At 55.7% G+C, this 13,848-nt stretch overlaps 1 protein-coding gene across 4 annotated transcripts in view; it reads left to right on the top strand.

Annotated features, from left to right (window-relative positions):
* Positions 1–13,848, top strand: part of ZNF469 (zinc finger protein 469) — a 173,248-nt gene that overhangs the window by 117,582 nt on the left and 41,818 nt on the right. The window lies entirely within an intron of this gene.

Genomic DNA, 13,848 nt, shown 5'->3' with positions numbered 1-13,848 from the left:
GCTGAACCCGGTAACTCTGGCGTGGCCAAATCCACGGCGGAGCTGATGAGTCGTCGGGGCTGTTTAATTTATAAGAAGTCCCCCCACGAAAACATTGCAGTTTTGTTTATGGGAAATGCAAGAAAAATATGCAGACGAGGTTTTGCTCCTAAACAGCCGAGGTTAACCCGTTCAGGATGACGGTTCCAGGGTTGTTCCTGGGATAAGCTGAGCACAGATCACTTTCCAGTGGTTAGAAACGAGCTGGTGACTCAGTGGCTGCCTCGGGTTTAGCACTGTGCAGATCCTCAGTCTGGCTGTTCCCAAATTTTGTGTTTTCTGCCTCGTGGAATTTCAATTTTCCTTTCGGAGAAGTGTCCGAGCTTGTGGCACTGCGAGGATTTCGAGGCAGGCAGAGAGGCAGCTCCTGGGTTTCGGAGATCTCCTGGAATACCCCGCTCCTCGCTGCAAAAATACATCTGTGAAAAACAAAATCTCCTGATTTTATCTATATGGGATTAGCAGGATATCAGCATTTACTGGATTTTTGGGCCTAGGGACTCCCAGCAGGGCTGGTGACAGGATTACACTTTTAATCCTCTGTGGAAGCATCGTTTCCTCGTATCCCAAAAAGTGAGAGCTGCTCTAAGAGCAACCTCTGTCCCAAAGCAGAGCCCTGCAAACCTCATCCCTGGAAAACAGCTCAGTGTTCCCCTGCCATGGCATCGCCTTCCTGGGACGTTTGTCCTTTTTCAGGATCCCTGTGCTCCCAGCAAGGCACTTTAAGGTGACATCTCTGCAGCCCCGTGGTGGCAAGCCCGGGTGATTGGATTTGGGGAAGAGTGAGGTTGGGCAGGCCCTAGCACAGGGTGCCCAGAGCAGCTGGGGCTGCCCCTGGATCCCTGGCAGTGCCCAAGGCCAGGCTGGACAAGGCTGGGAGCACCTGGAATAGGGGAAAGTGTCCAGGGTGGGACTGGATAACCATCGGTGTCCCTTCCAATCCCATTCTGGGGTTCCCTGACCCTTGCTGATGTGTACCATCTCCTGTGCCACCCTCCCAGCCCAGCTTCCCTGTGTCAGCTCTCTAGGTGATCCTGGCATTCCCCAAATCTGAGATTCCCCTGGTCCTGCCTGATGCGGGCTCGTGGCTGCACCGAGCTGCCCAAGGAATGAGTGAAAATTCCCAATTCCTCCTTTTTTTGTGTGGGTAGGGTCTGATCTCCACACTCAGCAGCGGGTCCAGCTGTGGCCAGCTGTGGGTGGCAAAGCCTGACCCCTGGGTCAGCTCTGGCTGCCTTTGGAGGGAGATGGGAGCACGTTTCAGAACCTGGAATGCTGGAATGCTCCTCTCCCCAACCAGCACATGGATTTTGTCCCTCTCCCAAGCTCAGTTTCAGCTGCAGCTGCTCCATCACCTTCTGGTTGTGCATCCCATGCAAATATCCTGGTCACTCCTTGTGCTGTTGGGATTGCTCCTGCAGCTTTCAGCGGGTTGCAGGACTCTGAGACCCAAAAAATCATCCAGGGGGAGCTTTCTGTGGGCTTCAAACCCTCTTGGAATGTCCCCCATCCCTTTTGGCCGGCGGCGCTTGGAGCAGAAAGGTGTTAAAGGGCCCGTGGCCACTACTGAGCAACAGTTACCAACAACCTCAGGCAAATAAAATGATGGAAACAGCTTCCCTGGGTGAGTCAGGAGCGGGTGGCTGCTGCTCCCCGCTCCTTCCTCGATGACAGCATCCCCCATGCAGCCCTCGGGGACTGCAGAGCTGGGATATTTACGATGCTTTCACAGAACAAGAGTTTCTCTGGCTGCCGGCGGAGCGGGAGCGAGGAGCTGGGATTTGCCTGTTTGGGCTGGGCTTGTGGGGCTGTTACGGGGTGTTCCTGGTGCCATGTGCTCTTTTCCTGGGAATTTGGGGCTCCCTGAAGGCCGTCAAGGCAGCAGCCAAGAGGGAAATGCAGGTGTGGAAGGAAGGGCGTTATCCCAGCCGTGTGTGACACAGATTCTCAAGGAATGGATCGCTCCGGGATAATTTTGGGGAGGCCCTGGCACATTTTTTCCAGAGAAGTTGTGGCTGCCCCATCCCTGAAAGTGTCCTAGGCCAGGCTGGAGCAACCTGTGGTAATGGGAGGTGTCCCTGCCCATGGCAGGCGTGGGATGGGATGAGCTTTAAGGTCCCAGTCCATGATTCTGTTCCACAGAATTCTCCCCACAGGGCTGAGTATTGCCAGGGAAATGCCTGGGCTGCATCCAAAGGTGGGAAAGCAGGAATCACTTTTGGAGGTGCCCATCCTGCTGCTGATTCCCACTCCAGGGAATACCAAGAGAACACGAAAGGGACATTTACTCAAAGCCTCTAAAAGTCAGTGATTTTATCCCAAGGCAGCTTTCCCAGGATGGCCCTGCTGCTGCTGGAAGGGCTGGAAGCCACTGGAAGGGCATTTTCCAGGGGCAGGTGGATTTATTTCAGCTCTGGGCTGCCATTCCCTAGCTCCATATAAAAACACCCATGGACATTTGTCCGTCTGTCCGAGCCCATTTGCAGAGGCCTTCCCTGGATCCATCCAGAGGGATTCCCTGGATCTCCTGGCACGCTGTGCTCCTAGAATCTCCCGGGATTTGGGGACAGCAAAGAAAAGTTGCTGCAGGAAAAGTGTCCATGCCAGGGCTGCTTCACCATCCCACGGGCTGTGCTGCAGGCTCTGAATTCCCAGGGATCCCAGCTGTGGAAAAAGGATGGGATTTGGGCTGGTGGAGGGGACCTGGTGCCTGCAGTGTGTGCTTGTGACCTTCCATGACTCCTGTGCCCTCTCCAAGGTGGAAATTTGGGGCTGTGCAGTGTGGGTGAGCCAGCAGAGCCCAGCTCCTGCAGGAGCAGTGGAAAATCAGGAAATTCCTGTGACTGGGAAGTGCAGCTGCTTTTCCCAACACCCTTTAAACACATCCCAGCACAGAGCCCGCTCCTCTCACCCTGGGAATTGCTCTCACTGCTGCTGCATTCCCAGCATTCCCATCCTGCCACTCTTCACCATTCCTGTGGATGCTCCCTCACCTTCCCAGCCTCTGTCACCCCCAGAGCTGCTGAGGAACCCCTGGAATTCGTGCCTGCCACCTCCAGCCTTTCCCAGGAAGGTGACACTTGTGAAATGATGGAGATCTTCATGCAGGTGCCTCTGGAGCCGTTGTCCCTTTGCCCTCCACCCTCTGGCATCACCCCCGAGCCCGGCTGGCTGCAGTGACAGGGCTGGGAGGTGCCCTCGCTGCAGGATGTGGCGCTGCCCGGTGTCCTGGGGGTGGGACAGGCTTGGAGGAGCCTCTCCCAGAGCTTCCACCTTTCCCTGGGAAGGACAGGGAGCAGGAGACAGATCCAGCACAGGGCTTGGTTCAGAGAGTGACCCCAGCGCCTTCAGATGTGCTCCTCTGGGAAATCAGGAGGAGGGGATGCAAAGCCCTTGGAAGCTCCTGGTTTTTGTGGGAATTTGGGCTGGCGTCACTCCGGGTGCTCCGCAGGGAATGTGGGGGCAGAGGTGGCCCCACCAGCACGGCCCTGAACCCTCTGAGCTGCACCCTTGGGATCCCAGGTGAAGCATCAATCCCTGGGAGCATCCTGCACATCACAGGAGCTTCCTTCACTCGAGATGAGGAATTTCTCTGATGCCACAGGGAGATTCCCCCATCCCAGTCACATTCCTGCTGCTCCAGAGCCTCGGTGCCCACAGATCCTGCACAATTCCAGCCTGGGAAGGGCAGGAATCCTGAAGAATTCCAGCCTGGGAAATGCAGGGATCCTGAAGAATTCCAGCCTGGGAAGTGCAGGAATCCTGCAGAATTCCAGCCTGGGAAGTGAAGGGATCTTTCAGATAGCCAGCCTGGGAAGTGCAGGGATCATTCACAACTCCAGCCTGGGAAATGCAGGTCCAGGCTGCGATGGGATCATCTCACAGGATGGATCTCTGCTTCCCTGTGGGAGCCCTTCCCTCTGCTCAACACCCTTGTGTGTCCCATCTTGGCATCCCAAACACAATTCCTGGGTCTGCATCCATGGGATGGTGCACCTTCCCCAAAGCATCCCGACTTCCCTCTTCGCTTCCAGGCTCGAGGGAAAAATGCCCTTGCAGGAGATGGAGTTCTGTCCCGTGCCTTGATTAAAAGGGAGTGGAAGGAGAGGCTTTAGCTTGAGTTTATCCTAAATTAATTTCGGGATAAAGCTCGGGATCAGCGCGGCACCGCTCTCCTTGGTTCCCAGAGGATTCCTGGGGGGAGCACGGGCCAGGGAGGCTCCCGAGCAGGTTTTTTGGACAGCAGCCGGCGTTTTGGGGCGGGAAGCTGAAATCCCGGAGTACAACATCGCCACCTGTTTGCCGCACGAGAACGTACAGCGGGAGGAATCCATCCATCCCGGCCGGATGGATCCCAGCGGGATGAACTCCAGGGGAAGAGCCCACCAGGACACAGCCCACCGGGATCAACCCCTTGGGACAGCCCCAAAGCAGGATGAGTCTCACCAGGATGCAAACATCGGGATAAATTCCATTGGGATGCAACTCCATGGGGATGCACTTCATCGAACAGCCTTCCACCAGGATTCAGCCCCACCAGGATAGATCCCACCAGGCTGCATCCCATCAGGATAGATCCCACCAGCCTGCATCCCACCAGGATTCAGCCCCATCAGGGCATATCCCACCAGGATTCAGCCCCATCAAGGAGCCCCATATCAGGATGCAGCCCATTGGAAAGTCCCAAATCAGAGGAATCCCACCAGGGTACAGCTCCGTTGGGATAGATCCCACCAGCGTGTGTTCCATGGGACAGCTCTCCATCAGGAGGGCATCAGGATGAAAACTCAAAAGTGCAGGGTCGCCCTCGTGTCGTGGGGAGTCACTGAAAGCCCTTGGAGCCTCCAGGTAAAATCCCAGAATTATTTGGGTTGGAAGGCTCTTAAAGCCCATCCAGTGCCACCCCTGCCATGGCAGGGACACCTCCCACTGTCCCAGGTTGCTCCAAGCCCTGTCCAGCCTGGCCTTGGGCACTGCCAGGGATCCAGGGGCAGCCACAGCTGCTCTGGGCACCTGTGCCAGGGCCTCACCACCCTCATAGGGAACAATTCCATCCCAAAATCCCACCTATCCCTGCCTTCAGGCAGTGGGAAGCCATTCCCTGTGTGCTATTGCAACAGGCCCTGCTAAAAAGTTGGGATATTTTGGATATGAGGCAATAAACCCGGGATCCCCCCATGCTGGCTTTGTCCTCCTTCCCCTCAGAGCTCAGAGCTGCTCCGTGCTGACACAGCACGTGCAGGATATTCCAGCCCCTGGGATAAACCGCCCGTGCTCCCCCCGTCCCCATGGATAACGTGCTCATGGATTAAGTGTCAGGCTTTTGTTTGAAAGAAGCCTTCAGGAAAATGACTCCACGAGGCCTCTGTGTGCTCAAATTGGTCAGGATTTGAAATATTTGGATTCCGTGGATGAGCCTGGACGTTTAATGGGCAGCCCTTGAGTGGGAAGCTGTGGCTGCTGCAGGAGGGAGCAGTGTGCCCACTGCCACAGACCTCTCCCCCTCTGGAAAATGGGAATGGGCCAATGGGGACTGTTCATTAATGGGGATTTATGGCACAAACCCGCTACTGTTTGGGCAGGACAAACGGCCCTAAGTGGGATTTTAGTGCTGGGAAAGCGGCCCTGGAGCTGGGGCTGCTTCCCAGCTGCTCCCAGAGGGCTGAATTCCCTCTTCAGGGGAGCACAGGGAATGGCTGGAGCCAAGAAGCACCAGGATTTGGGGTGGGAAGCAGAAATAAGGTCAGGTTCATGGATTGGGGTCCTTCACCTGTGCTGGGTTTTCTCCCAGGAAGTTCTGGCTGGGGAGCTCACTCCTGGTGTTCCCGTTGCTGGTTTGCTCTGAAGATGTGTTGGTGTTTGTCCAGATACAAAAAACTCCACGTCTGGGCTGCTCCTGGACCCAGCTGCTGAGGGATGGAGGTTCAGCTCCCCCAGGAATGGGGATGGGCTGGATCCTCCTGGTGCTCTGCAGAAACAGCTCAGAGGGGGCTGGGATTTGGGGCTGGGATTTGGGGCTGGATTTGGGGCTGGATTTGGGGCTGGATTTGGGGCTGGGCTCTGGGGCTGGGATCTGGGGCTGGGATTTGGGGCTGGGCTCTGGGGCTGGGATTTGGAGCTGGTGGCACCTGGGGGAGGACAGGGCAGGGAGAGACTTTTGGGGCAGTGGAGCCCAAAAGTGGCTCAGAATCCACCTCCAGATTCCCAAGTGGATTTTGGGTGGCAGAAACAACCCTGTCTCCAACATTTGGATGGATCCATGGATTTGTTCTCTCTTGGTTTGGAACTCCAGGAATGTTGGCCAAAGCCATGTTCTAAATGGTTTTCCTACATTTCTGCTGGGATTGGGTCTGTGCCAGTGGAAATGGGGCATTTCTGGGCAAAGCAGCAGCAAATCCCTTCCTCTTCCACCACCAAGGTCTTTCCTCTCACCCCTGAGGGTGTCCTCATTCTTTTCCCAGTCCCCATCCCATATTGACGTCATGGAGAGGGTTGGGTTGGAAGGGACCTTAAAGCCCATCCAGTTCCAACCCTGGCACCTTCCCCTGTCCCAGGTTTCTCCAAGTTCCATCCAGCCTGGCCTGGGACACCTCCAGGGATGGGAACCCCAACCCTCCCTGGGCAATTCCAGTCCCTGATCACCCTTTCCATGCAGAAATTCCTGCTGATGTCTGAGCCTGGCACAGCTTGAGGCCACATCCTTTTGTCCTGTCAGAACTTTGTCACCTTCTGCCTCTCGCAGGACACGGGTGTCCCTGGGACCCTGTGCTGGCACTGCAGGTGACATCTGGGGACAGGCAGTGGTGGGGAGGTTGCTGGGAGCTGTTTGTGTGGAGCTGGAATTGTTCTCCCCACGCTCGTTGTTGTTATGCAAAGCCAAGTCCTAAAAAATACTGAATTTCCTGCGCCATAATTTGGAGGAAAAGCACTTCTCTGGAATTCTGCAGTGACTGGGGACTGTCCCTCCATCCTGAGCACCTCGGGGTGGGAATGAAGTCTGTGTAGAGCAAAGACCCAGACCAGGGCAGAAACCTCCTCCTCCTCCTCCTCATCTTTTTATGATTTTTTTAACCCTGCAGCAGCTCAAAGCCCTCTGAAAAGCTGCTTTTGATTCACACACTCCAAAAAAATTCAGGCTGAGCCACTGTGGCTCCAATAAAACTTTAAAGAGGGTCTGGACTTGGTGGTGGGAAGGAGCTGGGATGGAAATGGGAATGAAGGAAAGCCTGGTTGGTGTTAGGAGAAGTTTGGGAAAGCTCCTGGTGACACTGGGGGATGCTGCAGGACTGGATGGAGTGTCCAGGTCCCCAGAGCATCCTTGTTCCAGCTCTGGGTCAGCCATGGTCCATCCAGAGTGGCTCTGGGATGATCCCTGCAGGACTGGGGCATGGCCAGGTCCAGGGTAGGAGGAAGAGGAAGGTGCTGTTCCCTCCTCATTGCTCCTGTTCAAATGCCAAGAAAACAAAGGAGAAGGATTGAATTGCAGCCAGGCTCGGGGGGCTGGAGGCAGGAACGGGCTCAGGGCTGCAGGTGACACCCAGGAGGTTGGTTTGGAAGCGATGGAGCTGGAAAATCCAGGATTAACTGGGTTGATTGGAGATGGAAGAGGACAATCAGCCCTGTTGCTGTGCCAGGCACAATCCTGGGGGCTGTGGTGGCACCTCGGGCAGGTGACCCCTGTGGGTGCCAGGCCCCAGCACACCCTGCCCTGGGGGAGCTGCTGCCTCACTCCTGGAAGATTCCCAGCTTTTCTTTCCCATGGGCACTCCAGATCTCCCGCAGAATCCCAGAGCACAGATGGAAATCCTGGAGCAGGTTCAGCTCTGCCATGGATCCAATGCTGAACCCTTGGCAAAGGTGGCTCCTGCCAGTGCCAGCTGTCACCCTGGAGCCACCCGTGGCACAGGAGCTGCATCCCAGCAGCCCTGGTGACACGGGGAGGGAGCAGGAGCTGGTCTGGCTGAGCCCCATCCTGGCTGGATGCTGCAGAGCATCCCTTCATCCCGAGGGCACAGGAAGGGCTGGCACCATGTGCCACCTCTGCCGTGCCTGTTTGGCACAATCCCAAACTTCCTGCACCTCAATGGCTGCAAAACGGGAAAGAAAAGCTGGGAATCTTCCAGGAGTGAGGCAGCAGCTCCCCCAGGGCAGGGTGTGCTGGGGCCTGGCACCCACAGGGGTCACCTGCCCGAGGTGCCACCACAGCCCCCAGGATTGTGCCTGGCACAGCAACAGGGCTGATTGTCCTCTTCCCTCTCCAATCAACCCAGTTAACCCTGGGTTTTCCAGCTCCATCACTTCCAAACCAATCCCTGGAGTTCCACATGTGCCAGGTGAGACCAGTACAGAGCCCTGGATGTGTGGGGGATTCCTGGAGGGACAGGGACAGCAGCCTGGGAGCAGGAACGGGGACACAGCCGGGGCCACTGCGCTGGCATTGGGGCACCAGCAGGATCCCACATCCCCCCAGACCAAACAGGAGCCTCGGGGATGGGGCAGAGCCCTGGGGCCTCCCCCAGTGACCCCTGCAGTGCCCCCAGATCCCAGAGGCACATTTCCCTCCTGCCCATTCCCAGGGGTGGGTTTGGCTCACAGGAGCAGAGCCCGGGCGAGTTTGGTTGGTTGGGTTCCAGCTCCAAAGCAGCCGTGGCTCCGTGTCCTGATCCCAAATCCGCATGTCCCAGCGGGGCCAGCACAGCCAACAGCAAAATCCTCACGTCAGAGGAGCTGCTCCAGCTGGGAGAGCCCGGGGACAGCAGCCAGATCCCAATCCCAGTCACATCCAGCAGCAGATCCCAATCCTATCCAGCAGCCAGATCCCAATCCCAGTCACATCCAGCAGCCAGATCCCAATCCTGGGTATCCAGCAGCAGCCAATCCTGGGAAATCCAGGAGCAGATCCCAGTCCCATGTTATCCAGCAGCTGGATCCCAGTCTGGATCCCAATCCTGAGTATCCAGGAGCAGATCCCAATCCCAGTCTCATCCAGCAGCAGATCCCAACCCAGCCCTTTTTTCCATGGCCGTTTCCAAGCGTGCCCGTTTCCAGGGGAATGTGGGGATGGGATGGGCCTGTCCCCATCTGGCCCCAGAAAACATCTTGCACACAGGAGCTGCAGATGTTGAGCAGGGAGAAACATCTGGGCTGCTTTGAGAGGGGGAGCCAGAAATTCGTGGAATGGGAGACAGTGCCCAGCAGGGCCAGGGAGCTTCCATGGGGAAAATCCCACCCCACAGCCCCTCTCCTCCCTGGAATAACCCTGCCCTGAGCCCCCTTTGCCCCTCAAAAGCTGCTGAAACCCCAGGATGGACCCCACAAAGATTCCTGAAGGACAAATCCGCAGGGAGACCTTCCTGGATAACCCCAGATATCCCAAACTGCAGCACTGGCACCCAAATCCACCCATCCTGAGAGATCCCAGGGCATCCCCAGCACAGCTTCCCTCCCGGGAGCCCTGTGCCTCAGTTTCCCCAGCCATGAAGTGGGAATTCTGGCTCTGGCACACCCTTGGCCTCGTGCCTCAGTTTCCCCATCCATAAGTTGGGAATACTGGGTCAAAACCCATCCTGGCTGGCACATCCCTGACCTTGTGCCTCAGTTTCCCCTTCCATATATTGGGAATGCTTGGTCTGGCACTTCCTTGGCCTTGTGCCTCAGTTTCCCCATCCATAAATCGGGAATGCTGGGTTCATACCCAGCCAGACTGGCACGTCCTTGGGCTCGTGCCTCAGTTTCCCCATCCATAAATGGGGAATGCTGGGTCCATCCCCAGCCAGGCTGGCACATTCCCAGCCGTGCTGCTCCATCCAGGACTGACCTACTTCCCTCCAGCAGAACTTTCTGCTCCACTTTTCTGACCCAGCACCTTTTTTTGTTTGCCTAAAGCCGGGAGCGCTTCCCCTCGGCCAGGCCGGGCACACACAGGGGGAATGTTTGCTGGAGACACAAACCCCTGCTCTGTGCATCCCTGCAGGAACCCGGAGCCCTTTCCCCACTGCAGAATCCACCCTGGAACGCTGCCACGTTTGGCTTTGCCCCCTTTTCCCCCGTGCCTCCGCTGGTGCTGGGGACAGCGAGGAGAAAGGTGACATTGTTCCACGCTGGAAGCAGCAGCAGCATCCCAGCTCCCGGCCTCTGTGGCTGCCTCAGTCATGGATGTTTGCATATGTTAAAAATATTTAGTCCAGCGCTAAAAAAAATATTATCCCCGAGCTTTTGGGGCCAGCTGAGCATAATGGCACCTATGTGTCCGTGTGCTCGGAGGCACACAGGGCTCCTCTTTGCCTCTGCAGCCATCCTGGGCTGCAGCAGGGGTGCTGGGGGCGATCCTGGGGCTGCTGCCTGCTGGGAATGCTGCTCTGCCCCTAAAAAGGGGGTTTGGGGCTGCAGCAGGGATGCTGGGAATGATCCCAGTGGGAATGCTGCTCTCCCCCTAAAAAAGGGGTTTGGGGCTGCATCAAGGATGCTGGGGGAGATCCCAGTGGTACTGCCTGCTGGGAATGCTGCTCTCCCCCTGGAAAAGGGCTTTGGGGCTGGAGGAGCTTGGTGGTAGGAGTGATCCCAGAGCTGCTGCCTGGTTGGAATGCTGCTCTGCCCCTAGAAAAGGGATTTGGGGCTGGGGAGCTTCAGCAGGGATCCTGGGGGTGATCCTGGGGCTGCTGCCTGCTGGGAATGCTGCTCTCCCCCTAGAAAAGGGGTTTGGGGCTGCATCAAGGATGCTGGGGATGATCCCAGTGGTACTGCCTGCTGGGAAGGCTGCTCTCCCCCTGGGAATAGAGTGTGGGGCTGGAGGAGCTTGATGGGGCAGCGGGGTGTGCAGGGCAGGGGGGATGAAAGGTCAGACAAAGGTGTTGGCTGTAGGAAAAAGCAATAAAGGCTGGGCTGAGTGCTGAGCTCCCAGCTGGTGGGAATGGCTCCCCGAATCCATGGATGCAGGCCGTGGATGCAGGGCTGGGACCTCCCCAGCTCCTTCCACCCCCTCCCAGCCTCAGCTTTGCCCGTGGCCTGGAGGTACCCGGAGCTTCTGGGAATGGGGAGAAGCTTCCAGCTGAGTTCCGCAGAAAGAATTCCAAGACAGGCTGAGAGTGTGGGAGGGAAAACGTTTCCCTGTAGTAATCTCCCTGTGAGGAGCAGGAGAAAGGAGGTTGGAGTTTGTTCTGGCTGCAGGAGGAAGACAGCAGCGAGCGAGGCCGCGGCGTTTCTGTGCAGCAGCACTAAGGGATCATTTCCTCGGCTTTCTTCCCTTATATATTTATTTTTCAAGCGGGAAAAGGAGCTGGAGGAGGGCGTGGAGGTGAAATAATCCTGTCTGGAGAGCGTGAAGGGATCATTATACCCCGTCCTTGGACTTTTTTTGAGCTTTTTCCCCCCTTTTCCGAGGGTTCTGTGGACACTGTGGCCATTCATGGCTCGGCTGGGGGTGCGAGGGGCGCGTGGCCGGGCGGGAGACGGGAATAATTCCTGCACAATGTGGAGCAGGGAAAAATAGCCCGGTTGTCTGAGGTGGATGGAGCTGGATGTATGGAAGTGTGAGAGCATCAATGCAGCCATTTATGAGCGCAGCTTTTCCCCCCCTGAATAAACTCCGCAGCTCCGAGAAGAAAAATGTAAATGTTCGGGAGCCCTCGGAGACAGAATTTCAGGGAAAAATAAGGACAGCTTTCAGGGCTGGGAGGGAGAAGGGCCTCCTGCAGCCCCCCACTGCCGGGCCAGGGATTATTTTCCCCCCCTTTCCTGCAGCTCCTCCGTGGTTCTCCCTGTCCCCACTTGAAGGGATTTGTGTCCTGGTGTCCCAGGGAACGTTCCCCGCCCGCCTCGGAGCTCGGGAATTCCTCGGTGAAAGGTTCCATTCATCCCTGCCCTGCTTCCCTCTGCAGCCACCACACCACACCCTGCGCCTCTGCTCTCCTTTCCATAGCTGCATTCCCACATGGAAGGCTGGGAAAGGCTGGGAAGGGATGCTCCAACACAGTCATGGCGAAGGGATAATCCCCTTGGTCCTGCCAAGGTTCTGATTTCCAGCCTGGAGCTGCTTGGACTGTGGCTTTGAGGAGCCTGAGAGAACAAGGAAATGGGGGAGATGAGTGGTGCTGCCTCCAAAATTGCCATCCGTGAGTGGGACAGTGGAAGGTGTCCCTGCCCATGGAATGGGATGAGCTTTCAGGTCCCTGCCAGCCCAAACCATCCTGGAATTCCACAAATCAGCCCCTGGCTGGTCTCTGGGATTGGATCCTCAGCCCCTTCCTTGGAACCATCCCATTCCAGTGGTGGGAACATCCTGGAGGAGCAGAGAAACCAGGAGGCCAAATGCTGATCTCGTGGCCATGATGCTGCAAATTCCCTCGGGATAAACGGGATGAAACCAGGGGGAAATTGTTCTGTGTGAACCAGCACTGCAGTGCACCCACGGTGGATAATTAATACATAACTATAATGAATTTAAAATTCCACACCCAGCTGTACTGGGAAAACATTTTCAAGGATGAGGTGAAGATGGTTTTGAGCCCACCTGATTCCTAGGGAATTCCCATGTGAGTTAGATGAGCATGGAAGAAATTCCATGTGCTAAGGACCAGGGCCCTTCCATCCTGCACCCAAAGCTGATGGGGTCATCACCCCTTTGGGGGGAAAACCACAATTCCTTGGGAAACAGGGAATCCTGGGGCATCCAGAGGATGCTGTGGGGGTGCTCTGAGTGCAGTTTTTGAGGAATATTTCTTGGTGAGGTGATTCCTGCAGGAAAAGGCTCCTGGGCTGGATTTCTGATCCATGAGGAAGGTCCTGGCTGAGGCAGAGGGAGCAGGGATGGGAAGGGGGGACCCAGCCCAGGGGTTTCGGTGTCCACAAGGAGAAGCTGCTCTGGGGCAATCCCATGAGGGATCAACCCATGGATCCAGCAGGAATTTTAAACTGCATCGTTTTGCCCTCGGAATGAGGTTTCCAAAAATACCCAGAAGCCAGAGCCAAGAGCCAGGGCAGCCCCAGAGTTCCTCTGGATTTACCTCAGGAGCGTTTTTCCCCCCTCCATCCCTGTTCCTGGATGGGAGTGCTCCATTCCCAGGGATATTTGCCACGTGGAAGCTAAAATCCAGCCCAGGGTACCCCTTTCCCTGGAATATCTGTGATGGATGCATGGATTTGCTGTTCAGGGGATGGACTGGGGTGTTCCCCTCAAGGAAAAATCAGGGAAAGAGCCCCAGGTGTGTTGAACTTGGAGAAGAAGCAGCTGAACCAGTGCAGCACTGGGAGGGTACTGGGAGAACTGGGATGCACCAGCAGCATCCAGGAGTTGTTCTCCCATGGAGAGCTTGGATTGTTGGGATGTGCTGGAGGCAAAGTAGGGAAAAAAACCAATATTTTAGTTCTGAGCTTCATCCAAAATAGGCCTTGGATGGAATTGCAGAGGCCTTGGATCTGAAAGAGTGGCTCTTATTTTATAGATTGATTTTTAATATATATATTTTCCTGTATATACCCCATGTATTATTTAGACCATCTATATAAACCCCATATGTTATATATATATTATACTTTAATATATTCCCACACACATCATTGATTATATTCACCATATTTTTCTATGTATCCACACATCATCTGTTATCTAGATCTTATATTTTTAATATATTTATTTACACACAGCTCATATGTCTAGAGGGGATTGGAGAGCAAACCCAGGGATTGGAGCTTTTCCATGTCCCAGACATATCCCAGAGATGCCAGGAAATGTTTGCTCTCTTCTGGGGCTGGAAAAATGCCAGAAAAGGGGAGGAAAAAAAGTTGTTAGACTCCCAATAATTAAATGTGAGC

This window comes from Camarhynchus parvulus, chromosome 11, assembly GCF_901933205.1.
Source record: "Camarhynchus parvulus chromosome 11, STF_HiC, whole genome shotgun sequence".
NCBI classification, from domain to species: domain Eukaryota; kingdom Metazoa; phylum Chordata; class Aves; order Passeriformes; family Thraupidae; genus Camarhynchus; species Camarhynchus parvulus.
Note: the sequence above shows the minus strand (reverse complement) of the source record. Positions and strands in the feature narration are given on the sequence as shown.